Consider the following 13,862-nt stretch of genomic DNA (forward strand, 5'->3'; position numbering starts at 1 on the left):
GGTGGATTAGATGTGAGCTTTGTATTCTTCCTTATTCATTGGTTGAGCAGATGTTTTGGTATATGTATTTGGTAGTAACAGCCCTAGTGAAAATTCCTTGTAATAAAGTTAAGAACAATAACCACGAATGAATGGGACTCTTATTCCAAGATGAATGTTCGGAAAGAAATCGTAGGGGGTGTTCATTTTATTGTTTTTGGGCAAGGAAATTGGCAAAGGTAATGGCACATTTATTTATGAAAATAATGGAAATTAGGAGAAAAAGGAGGTGAAAGGTCATAGGTTGCATGCGAGGAGGAAAATGAGGAAAAATAATGGATAATGAAGAAAATAGATTCCTCATCCATAAAAAGGCTTCTGAGGATCGGTTTGTAACATTTTTTCAATTTAGTGTTAGAGCTCTCTCTCATACTCTTGGATACTAATAGTTTTATTGGATCACTCTTGGAGGGTGTGGATACTTGGATTCTTGGAGCAAGAAGGAAAAGGAAGAGTAGGAAAGCGCAAGAAGGCTTTGATATCAACAACTACCTCAAGTTTTCTTGCAGGTACTGAGTTGAATGTATGATTTATTCACTAGTTTTCTCATGCATGGCATATGCATGTGGTTTCTTTGTTGTGATCTGTCATTGGCATGGAGGTTTTCCTAGATCGACAATGGATTGCCTAGCCTTGCCATTTCTTGGATAGCCATGGTGATTGTGGGTTTACTTTCGTTGTTTCTTTTTGGTTGGTTCTCATGTTTCCTTATCTTGGGTTGAGTTATTAGTTCCTGGAAATACTGGTTGGACAAAAGATCTGGAAGCCCTGTAACATCTTAGGTTCAGTTACTAGTCCTGGAAGCCCTAGTTAGAAAAACACTTTGTAGACCCTTGGTGGGTTGAGCTACTAGTCCTAGAAGCCTTGGTTGGAAAAATGCTCTGGAAGCCCAGTGGCAGATGTGGGTTGAGTTACTAGTCCTGGAAGCCTTGGTTGGAACAAACTCTCTAGAAGAAATGGAAGGCTTGGATGGAGACCAATATGATGATGGTTCTGTGATGTCCAACCAAGAGGTGGAATCAATGTTTGAGGGGTTGAGGTGGATGGCCTTTGGAAGCCCTGGATGAGTTTTGATTGATGTTTTCTATGAGATCCCACATTCATTCTTGGAATATGGCATGGGGATGAATGGATGAAGAGATATTTGGATCAGCCATTCTATGGTCAGGTGGAACATGGTAGTCCCATCTATGGTTGGTTCATTGCATTCATTAATGAGAAATCCATTTTATTGATTCTCACATGTAAAGGTACTACTGTAATTATGGATTTCGATGGCTGATATGTTTATGGTATTTTTGTTCCTATTATGCTGGTTATATGTACATTTTATGACAACAATTATGTATGGATCTCTGCAAGTTTTTACTCATTTATGAATGGATAATGTGTCTATGGCCTAATAGATGAATATGCAACAAATGGCATGAGGAAACAATGGTTCATAGTGATTTTCAAATAAGTATGAGGTCCCTACTATTAATTCTATTGTTTACACTTGTAGGATTACATGTCGATGATATGTTTGACGAAATGCCTGTCATGGCTAGTAGGGATCCAATCAATGTCTTGAACCAATGTTTTCTTTCGTATCTTTATTTCCAAGTTACTTTACTAATTTGAAGGGATGGATTAGTTCTGGGTAGTGTCCTAGGCTCTGAACTTGAAAAGGTGGCTTAAATCCCGAGGTTGCTAACACAACATTGACAATTTTGGTCCACAGTCACTAGCAGGCAGGCCCGTGAGAGCGACTTTAGGTTGTTGGTAACTCCCTTGCCCATAATATGAGAGAGACTATGGCCCAAGAAACCTAAAACAACAATGGGACCTAGGGATAGGATGTTTGAGTGGTTGACTTGTCTCCTGAAGGTTCTATTGATGAGGTTGGGTGACTGTGTGTGATGTTTTCTCAATTCCATTTCCTTCAAGTCACCAAGGAGGTTGAATATTATCATAGTGGCCTCTCATCGCATGTTTACCCAAACTGGTCAGTTGCTTGGGTAGATGTGGGAGGAGGGTGTTATAGAGGGGTATCAGAGCATGGTTCAACTCTCAGACTGAATGGGTTGAATGTGTGTTGGTCATACATGTGTGATAGTTTCATGTGTGTATCTTACACTTATGTGTTTGTTGCAATTGCTTGATTTTGGGTTAGGGTTGTAGTATGGTTATTATGGATAATTTGTTGTTGATTTCATGAAATATATTTGAAATGAGTATGTGACTGACTATATATGGTTATATGTCACTTACAGGTTTACATTATGGTATTTACTTACGTCCTTGTATGTTAGGTTACGTTCGTGAATATTTGGATTACATGCATCAGTCTTGTAGGTTAATTACAAGATTTGATCGCTTATGTTTGACTATAGGCATTTATGCGTAGGTGTAGTTGATTTGACATTCCTTATGCATAGTGCTAGTTACATGTGGCAATGTGTATAATGGAGTAATGGTTTCTTTCATGCATGAGGTCATATCATGCATTTTTTATATGGCCTTGCATTGATGATAGGACACTAGTTAGAGTAATGTTTATGAGTTGATACATATACTTGCATATGTCTATATGTCTATATGCTGTTATGATTATGTTATACATGTATCATGCTAATTTTGTGATCTTGTAGACAAGGTATCCTCCCCGAGTTATGCTACGGTACGTTGATTTATTGTGATTGGTTTATCTGACATATTATGCCTTGCAAGAATACATATCAAATGGCTATCAAGATGGTTGACTACAGAGACTCTCCCTACAAATCTGAAGAGCAGTATGGTGTTGGGAACTCTTCCAACTTAGAAGTGACACTAAGAAGTTTAAAGGGAGAGATAAGGAGTTGTAAGGCAGAGAATGACATAATAATGCAGTCACATGAAAAGTTAGTAGAGGTAAATGCAGTCATACCTCAAAGCTTATCGGAGTTGCAGTGACGAGGACCACCTCAGATCAGTCATGAGCAGGAGGACAAAACTAATGGGGCATATGGCAGTAGGTCTCATGGTAGGCACAAGTCGGATATATCTGACACAATCCGAGATGGAATATTGTCAAGCACTCCATAGAGGAGAAGGGATAGACACATGTATGATTCTAGTTCTGATTTAGATAGGCACCTGGATTGTCATCAGTATCATCCTTACAAGAGGAATTATAGGGCATACTTGCCGGATGAGTTCAAGAAATTGAAGCCATCTACTTATGATGGGGACATGAAGAAACCACATGAAGCAAAGACATGTATTCTTGGCATGAGGAAGTTCTTCAATTTGCATGATTATTCAGAGAATATGAAAGCTAGAGTAGCTACCTTCAGTCTCAAAGGTAAAGCATAAATTTGGTGGGAAGATGTGAAGAATGTCAGGTGTATTCATGAGGAATATTTGTCTTGGAGTGAGTTTGAGCGACTATTCAAGAAGAATTTCTTGTCATAAATGTACTTTGATGACAAAGAAAAATAATTTTATGAACTAAAGATGTGTTCTATGACAGATGATGAGTACACTAGTAGGTTCTTGGAGTTACTAAGGTATGTGCCTTACCTCACACAAGAGAAGGCCAAGATTCAGAGGTTCATTAGTGGGTTACTGGTTGCATTCAAGGACAATATTGAGTTCGATGAGCCCAGATCATTGGAGGAGGCCATTCAAAAGCTAAAGCATTTCTATGAATAATCAAAGCGTGGAACTGAGACTAAGATAGACTGGAGAGGTAATTGAAGGAACAAAGAAAAATGAGATAAAAAGTGAGTAAGGCTACAGGGTACATATAAGAAGGAGAATTTTGCACCACCTAAAAATTTAAATGCATCATATAGAGGATAGGGACATCAATATGAAGAAAAGAACAAGTCTGGAGGTTGGAAGCCTATAGAGTGTTGGACTTGCAGCAAAGATCATTGCAAGAGAGGTTTCCCACATAATCAGGGTGGTATACCTTAGATATATAGTGTATAGGAGGCACAAACTATTGGAGATGTAGGCCAGAGTATTCCTCGTATCTATGTAGTCGTGGACAACAGGGAAGCAGAACATTAGGAATCTATCATTAAGATGGATGGTAAGCTTTGTGATCAATTCATTTCTATTTTGATTGAACCTGGATCTAATTATAGCTATGTTAGTCCTGACTTGGTGGACAAGTGCAGTTTGAGTAAGGAAAAACATGCAAAGTCTTGGTTAGTGCAGTTGGCTACATGTACAAAGAAGCTAGTTCAACATTGGGTAAGAGCTTGCTCATTTGACTTAAATGGTATGCCTACCACATCACATTTGAATGTTTTATCATTGGGTTCATATAGTATGTTGTTGATCCTAGATTGGTTGTATATTCATAGAACCAAGGTTGATTGTTATGACAAAGCTATTGAGTGTGTTGATGGTGAAACCTATGCAAGCAAAGCGTACCTATAGGAAAGGGTGCAAGCTATTCATAGTACACATTTCTAGTGATAAGGATAAGGAGGTTGAGGATGCATATGTGTTAAAAAAGTATCGAGTGTTGCAGTAGTTTTGGGAAATGTTCCTTGAGGACATTACACAGTTTCCACCTCACAGAGAGGTAGACTTTTCAATTGAGTTAGTGCTAGGTGCAGCTCCAACATTGAAAGCACCTTATAGGATGAGCACACCTGAATCGGTTGAGTTGAAGTTGCAGTTAAAGGAAATGTTGAATAAGGGATACATTAGGCCAAGTGTATCACCTTGAGGTGCACCGGTCTTGTTTGAAAGAAAGAAGGATGGTACACTCAGATTATGCATTGACTACAGACAACTAAATAAAGGGACTATCAAGAACAAGTACTCTTGGTCGAGGATTGATGACTTGTTCGATCAGTTGAAGGGAGATACAATGTTCTCGAAGATTGACTTTAGATCTGAATACCATTAGGTATGCATCAAAGAGGAGGATATTTACAAGACTACATTCAAGACTAGGAATGGGCATTACGAATTTGTTATTGTTCCATTTGGATTAAATAATGCTCCAACTATGTTCATATGTTTGATGAATAGTGTTTTGGATCCATATTTGGATAAGTTTGTTATTGTGTTCATTGATGATATACTGGTATATTGTAAAAATGAGGAAGAGCATGTTGAGCATTTAGCAGCAGTGTTGAAATTGTTGAGAGAACATCATTTGTATGCTAAGCTCAGTAAATGCAGTTTCTTTTAGACTAAGGTACATTAATTAGGGCATGTTGTCTCCAAGGAAGGCATTGCAATAGATCCAGAAAAAATAAGAGTTATCATGGAATGGGTAGCTCCTAAGAATGTGGATGAGGTGAGATCCTTCATGGGTTTGGCAGGTTACTATAGGAGGTTCATCAAGAACTTCTCATAGATTTCTTATCCTATCACATCTTTGTAAAGAAAAGGTAAGAAGTTTGAATGGATAGAGGAATGTGAGGCTAGTTTCGAGTAGCTCAAGCAGTTGTTGACACATTCACCAGTGTTGAAGATTGTTGATCCGGATAAATAATTTGTGGTATGTACATATGCTTGCAAGAGAGGTCTTGGTCGAGTCCTTATGCATCATGGATAGGTAGTATGGTATGAGTCACAAAAACTAAATGAGCACAAGCATAACTATCCCATGCATGATCTTGAGTTGGTAGCGATTATACATGCATTGAAGATGTGGAGACACTATCTTCTGGGAAGGAGGTTCACGTTGATGAGTAATCATAGTGGGTTGCTATATCTGTTTGACCAACTGAATCTGAATGGTAGGTAGGTTCGGTGGTTGGCTACAAAAAGCGAGTTTGACTTTGAGATCAGATACATCAAAGGCAAAGAGGCCAGAGTGGTAGATACTCTTAGCAGGCAGGTACAGGTGAATCACTTAGAAACTATGAGCTCTTATGGGATAGATTTATAGGGTAGGATCTTATGGGCTAGACAACAAGATGTCAGATATATGGAGATTGTGCATAGGTTACAATATAGTACAGGTACAGGTACAAGTGATGGTACATGTATAGGTACATGCACAAGTAGTGGTAAAGGTACAAGTGATCCAGGTGGATATTGGTGGCCACCCGCCTATTCCACTTGGACCCCCAACATTGTCTCTTTCAGTTTTTTGGTTTCCTTAATTGTAGTACAGTTTACTATTTTTTGCATCTTTCCAGGTCCTGAACTTCTAGAGTCGTTTTGAGGCCCTAAACCATGTTTTTAGGGGAAACAGAGAGATTGAAAACATCCAAAACTAACTTATTAGTCTGTTTTTTACCTTCTCTTTGAGATATTCAAAATGAAGTATTATGATAGCCGAATGGAGATCGTATGCCAAAGTTACAACCATGGGAAGTTGATGTACCAATTTACCCAAACAGGGCCCACAATTTTGGCGCTTCGTCTCCTAGGGTTAGGTTTTTGGATGTTTAGGGTTTTCCATTATTTCTAAATAATAAATAGGCCTTTGAGCCTCATTGTAACACAGTTCAAAGGCATGTAGCTGCCATATCTCTTAAAGACAAACTACTGCCACCCAAGCTATCTTATTTCCATTCTATTTGTAAGCATAGTTCAGTATTTTTCTATTAATGAAATGAAGTGTTTTTCTGCTGCATCTTTGTATTTATGATTATATATGTAAGTTGTTGCGTTCCTATTTAAGTTCGTATCAACAGGTGTAGGTGCATAGGGCTTGGACTATTGTCTTACAGCAGATGGATTGGTGAGGTTCTAAGACAGGATATATGTGTCGGATGACAGTGATCTCAAGAAGTTGATCTTGAGGGAGTTTCATGCAAAACCATATTTAGGTCAACCAAGTTACCAGAAGATACTGACAGCAATGAAGAGATCTTACAATTGGCCAAATATGAAGATGGATGTATCAGAGTTTGTGGCGAGATGTTTCAATTGTCAGAAAGTGAAAGAAGAGTGTAAACATCCTGGTGGACTGCTATAGCTGATTGCGATTCTGGAATGGAAATGGGAGGTCATTTCCATGGATTTCATCATAGGGTTTCCTAAGACAGTGAAGTAACATGATTCCATCATGGTCATTGTGGATAGGTTAACAAATGTTGCACATTTCATTCTGGTGAAGTGTACGTTTGCTATGTAGAATTCTTCTTGAATGAGTACGAAAAGAAACTACTTTAGGTTGTGGATGACAAACAACCCTAACAATAAAAATGACTGTTAAACAGTGTAGATCTGCAGCAAATGATAGAAACAAAACCTGTGAAAGCCCTGATTTATACCACATACATAGTTAAACAACAAAATGGAATAGTAAAATAAGCGCAAATAGCTTGAATAATCCAATGGAAACCAGATATATAAAGAATATATTTTATTAAACAACACCTGTGAAGGGAAAAAATAATGTTACGAGTCCCCCTCTATGGGATGGGTTCTTGGCTATCCTCAATGTCTTCCACTTTTGTAGAGTCTCTCTCCTCTATAATGTGTAAAAACCAACAAACAAAATATTTGATTTCGATGAGAAACCAAATGAAAAATAAAATGGTGTGCGACAATGATGATAATCAGAGGTACAACGATGAGTGCAACAATGAAATAATCGAAAGTGAAGAATGAATGGAAAACCCTTCTATTATAACAAAATATTAGATTATCCTCGAATAATGAGCAATAATAAAATATTATTAACCCCATTCTAAAATTAACCATTTGGAATATTTTATTATAATTGGTTTGGAGGGAAAAACTATTTAAACTTTTATTTAGAAATAATAAATAAATAAATGATTTATTTACCATCTCAAGAAATATGGTTAAGGAATAATAAACAAATAATGATTTATTTAATTATTCCTAGGGGATTTAGTCAAACTTGACAAGGAATAATAACTAATTAGTGATTAATTAATTATTCCTAGACAAAAATAAGATAATTAATGATTTATCTATTTGTTTCTCATAATTGGGTCAAATGTGACAAGGAATATTAATTAATCAATGGTTTAATTAATTATTCCTAGAATATAATTAACAATGGTTTGATTATCAATGACTTAACAAATGTGGTTTATTAAGTAATTTCTCACAGTGAAGGCAATTTTAATATGGTAAAATTGGCCCTACATGGTGTACCTCGATCCATCTAGTAAATTATGGCTAGATGATCATTTTTTTGTGATAACAGATTTCCACCCAACGTACGAGTGTTAGGAGAAAAATGTATGATCGAAGTACATTGTAAGGACACAATCACTAGACAATGAAGTGGAGTCGGAGGGAGAGAGATAGAGAGACCCATGGAGCTGAAGCGAAAGAGGATAGTGACAAAGGGGGAGAGACCAATGCAAGCCTCCTTTTATATTGTGGTACTAGATCTCAGTGAGGTGGGGGAGGCATACCTATACACACCAAGATAAATTAGTACAAAAATAATGATGCACCCAGAAACATGAAACTGAGCAATAAAATACATGTTGAATGGTACATGACATGTTGGCATGAATGGGCCAGAAAATAATACAAAATTCCCCACATAAATAATTCGTCTGGAAAAAACATGAGCCAGGAGTGAATACAATGACATCTGAGTAAATGAGAGATAATGGCCCTTCCCTCAAAAAATGGGTGGGAGGGAGGGCAGAACAACCAAAGAAGCCCTCCTAAATAGGAAAGGGCTCTGCAAAAATGAATGGATCATCTGAAGGACACATGCATGCTATGAATGCTGCAAGTGGCAGGAACCAAACCCATCAAATATGTGGAACTACATCTCAGGATATAGTATAATAGGAAGGCATCTGAGCACGTAGGGGGCTTCTTGGAGGGACACCCCCTCATGAGGTCTAAAACATCTCACACACACACCGAGGAATCAATGGTACAATCTGTTGCATCACTGGACCATCAAGTTTATGAATCACAAGCATGAAACAACCAAGTCAAAGGGCAATGATGATTCCCTTTGCTTGATCTGAGGCATCGAATGAGTGAAACATGGAACCAAGATACACCGCCCTCTAGGTCGTTCTTCTGGAATAGATGTGCTGGTGTCGATAGAATAGGGCCCGCCATAAGTGAGGCAATGAGGATCCTCAACTAAGGTCCGAGGGAAAATATTAATTCGAATGATGGACTAACACTAGTGAAAAAGGGGAAGATGGGACTGTGGGAAAAACATATGACTTCCCTTGTCAGAGCATAAAGTGTGTGGTTGACCTAGCAGCGACTGACTCAACTCTGGAGGGGTTGGGGGACAACATGTCTGATGGAAAAATTGGGCAACAATGGATGAATATTATGCAAATATGGATGGAATACTGTGAGAGAAACCACCAATAATGATAATGGTCCTCAAGGTACTACTAGCACAATTCACGAAATGTGAATAAAGGAAATGAATTTGAACACTCGTGAAATCACTCGATCGAAAGCCAATGATGTGAACTTGTTGTTGAGTGCAAAGAACTTGTCATTAGGGCATGCAAGCTCTAAGGTACTCGAAGGGAGCCTCTCAATCAACTTCCCGGATAATGATTTGAAGTCGACACGAAGCGACCATGTCGAAGGAGGGCCATGATGTATCCCACATCATCGATACGAGACAAAGGGATGCAAAATGCTTTCATATGATACAGAGAATTAGGGGTAAGTGTAATTGTAGAAGGACAACTCTTGAACATATTGACGACAAAATTCAAGATTTTGGAAACTTTTGGATACATAGGATCAGTGGTCATGATGACGTGGTAGAGATCAAATGGAAGGCAAACTGAATGGCCCAACCCGGGAAAGTCAACGATAAAAGGAGGATATCCCAACCTGACATGAAACAGAGAGTGTCATGTTCAAGGTGAGCTACCGACACAACTAATAGAATTTCCAATTTTTCCCCCACCATTTCTGGCAGGTACCCCAATTATTTTTTAATCACAATCTTGAAGGGGATATCATATTATTTCCCTGTAAGTCCATCCTTCGAATGAATCCAACCTAGTAAGTTTAATGAGCCCTAGGAAGGAGAAGCTCACATTTGTCATGGTGACAAATCTGATGTCGTTTAAAATTTTAACGAGTCCGACAAAGGTGTAACTCGATATCTTTTTCATGTTTAGGGAGTTTGAAAAAGACACGGAAAAGAAAACTCCACATGGTCTCTTTTCGTACATTTTTGTCTCTCGAGCCTGAAAAGGTAGAAAATAATACTTGAGAGAACTGTTTGACCATTTCAGTGAAGGAGTACCTTTTTCATAAATAGTTTATCCCAACCCGAAAAAGGGGTAAACATATACTGGATAAACGACGTTTCACAACCTTTAACAAGTTAAAAATGACAAGAGCTCGACAATCTTTTTGTGTTTAAAGGGTCGAAAAAGAGCTTGAAAGTGGAACCCCCACTTTATTCTCTTTAACGAGTCAAAAGGGAAAAATACTCAGCAATATTTTCATTTGAGTTTTACGAGTCGAGAAAAGATCTAAAACGTGACTCTATTACCATCATCAAAAATCCATACTTGTCGCTGCACAAAAAAGGTAAATGCATTATCCAATCTCTGAGGCAAAATAGGCCAAAAATATATTAAAAACCCTAATATTTCATGAAAAATTAATAAAAGGAGGGAAAAGTAATTATTTTTTACCATTTACCATTTTACCTTTGTGTGAAGAGCTTTTCGTGGACTTGTGCCCTAATCTTTCCAGAGCAGATTGTGGGAGGTCCGAGAGGCCCTCTGCTGAGACGTTAGTTGTAGGTAAGAGCCAAGACCTTAAGCTCCATTCTCACAGTGCTTTTTCCTGTTTTTTTATCCTTTTTTTGGATTTTCTAGGGAGGTTTTGGTAAAAAAAAATCGCGCTCGGTCAGTGCGATTTCCGGGCATGGAATTGCGCCATCCGGGGGTTGTTAAAACTACTAATCGCGTCGTTGGTGCAACTGTTATTAAAACGGGTGCACCAGTGCCGTGAAAAAAGAAAAAATCATGTTTTCTTTCAAATTCAACACTTGAATCCAAATTTCTTTTGCCAAAGATGATTATTGACTTGATTACATGGTTTTTACAAGAAAAATTTGTGAAAAGTGGTGGATTGGAGAGAACGTGAACATGAGGATATCGACACTCAAGAAATAGCTGATCCAAATTTCTTGGAGGCTTTGAGGAACTATGGGCTCCTCAAGTTCTTTCTCACACCAGGGATGCTGGCTCAATGTTATGAAACCAGCTCAAGAAAAGATATAAAATATAGATCAACGCCTTAGAATTCAGCCTCTTCGAGGGGGCAACCTCCTTTACATTACATAAATGAACAATTCTTGGATGATTCAAATGACAAAACCTCATTTCTATATATAGGAGTCTAAGGAGTCACAATATAATCCAGCCAACCTAACAATAATAATATAAAGCCACAAAAATAACAATAGAGGGATTCTATGGGGCACAGTAATAACAATATGGGGCAATAAGGGCACAACAATATTAATAAGGGGTATAACTACAATAGTAATGGGGTAATCACTAGTATTATAGGGACCCAACATGCCCCTCGCCTTCAAAAAAGTGTTGTCCTCAACTCTTGAGTAGTTCTGGATACTTCTGCACAAAATTCTCATCCTCCCATGTGGAATCTTCAGCAGATAAGTTCTTCCACTTGATAAGATACTCTAAAATTGAGCGATTTCGTAGCTGTCGAATTCTTGTTTCTATGACTGCTTCCGGTTCCAATATAATTTTTCCTTCCTCGACAAGTTCTGGCAATATTGTTTGAACTGGGAGCTTGTCGCCTATAACCTTCTTTAAACATGAAACATGGAAAACTGGGTGCAATCGAGAAGCTGCAGGAAGCTCCAATTTGTATGCCATAGTACCAATCTTTTGCAACACCTTGTACGGACCATAATACTTTGGTGATAATTTATTATCCTTCTTAGCTTTCTTGAGGGACATTTTCTTATATGGTTGTAGCTGTAGGAATACCCAATCACCTACATCAAAACTTCTTTCACTGCGATGTTGATCTGCCTGTTGTTTCATTCTATTATGTGCCAACACGAGGTTATCCTTTAAGAGTTGGAGGACTTGTTGTTGATGTTCGATGTGATGTTCCACTTCCTGAAACTTAGAATTTTCTCTTAAATATGATGTGATGGATGGTGGTTGATACGCATAAAGTGCCATAAATGGGGTCATTTTTGTTGCTGTATGGAAGGAAGTGTTATACCACCATTCAGCCAGAGGCAACCATTTGACCCATTGTGTATGTTTATCAGATACAAAGCAACGAAGATATCCTTCCAAACATTTGTTTACTATCTCAGTTTGCCATCAGATTGAGGATGATAAGATGAGCTATGAGCTAACTGAGTACCAAGACAAGAAAATAATTCTCTCCAAAAATTTCCAGTGAAAATGGGATCTCTGTCACTTACAATAATCTTTGGGTTTCCATGTAGCTTTTGAATTGTTTCCATAAATGCAGTAGAAACTGTACTGGCTTTAAATGGATGTGATAATGCAAAAAAGTGTGCATACTTGGTAATTCTATCAACTACCACCATGATGACACTCTTTCCCTCAGACTTGGGTAAACCTGTGATAAAATCCATTGAGACCTCCTCCCAATGTTGGCTTGGAATGGATAAAGGTTGTAATAGACCCGGTGACTTAATTGTTTCCACTTTATTTTGTTGGCAAACCAAACATTCCGCCACAAACTTTTGAATATATGATTTAAGGCCATCCCAAAAAAATTCCTTCTTAACCCTCTGGTAAGTTTTTAGAAATCCTGAGTGCCCTCCTAAGGGAGAAGTGTGCAATTCCATAAGAATCTTTTGTTTTAGCTGGGAATTCTTACAGAGGTATAAGCGATCTTTGTACCATAACGAATCATTTTGCCAGCTAAATGTATCAGACGTACTGGAATCTTGTTGTAGCTTTCAAATAAGTGCCCACACTTCTTCGTCATTCTTCCATTCCTCCCTCACTTCGTTTATCCAATCTGGTTGGATAATAGAAATGGCGCACAACAATGCTTCCACATCCTCATCCTTTCTTGAGAGTGCATCTGCCACCACATTTTGCTTCCCTTTTTTGTAGATGATTTCAAAGTCATAACCCAACATCTTTGTGACCCACTTTTGTTGCTCTTCAGAGGATAATCTTTGTTCTAAAAAGTATTTAAGGCTATCATGATCCGTTTTTACCTTGAAGTGTCTTCCCATTAGGTAGGGTCGCCATTTCTTAAGTGCATGGAGTATTGCCAACATTTCCTTCTCATAAATAGCTTTGCTTAAAAACTTTCCCTTGATTGGACGACTTTCAAAAGCAATGGGTCTTTCATCTTGCATTAGAACAGCACCAATTCCATTTCCTGAAGCATCACATTCCACAATAAAGGTTTTTGTGAAGTCCGGTGTAGCTAAGACTGGTGCTTGGCACATTGCCTCTTTAAGATGTTCAAAGGCCTTTGTTGCTTCCGGAGTCCATGAAAATGCATCTTTCTTCAATAATGTTGTTAGATGTGCTACTATTCTCCCATAATTCTTAACAAACTTGCGATAATACCCTGTCAACCCAAGAAATCCTCGCAGATGCTTTATGGATGTGGGGATTTTCCATTCCTTAATGGCTTTAATTTTGCTAGGGTCTACCTTAACTCCTTCATGAGATACAATATGACCCAAATATTCCACCTCCTGGACTCCAAAGAAACATTTGGATCTTTTTGCATATAATTGTTTCTCCTCCAATAGTTGTAGCACCCTGTCAACATGTTCAACATGATCCTTCCAAGACTTGCTGTAGATTAGTATATCATCAAAAAATACTAACACAAATTTTCTAAGGAATGGTTTGAAAATTGAATTCATCAAACCTTGAAATGTT

Source organism: Pinus tabuliformis, chromosome 2_2 (assembly GCF_031772625.1).
Source record: "Pinus tabuliformis cultivar Carrire ecotype Pingquan chromosome 2_2, CPIR1, whole genome shotgun sequence".
NCBI classification, from domain to species: Eukaryota; Viridiplantae; Streptophyta; class Pinopsida; order Pinales; family Pinaceae; genus Pinus; species Pinus tabuliformis.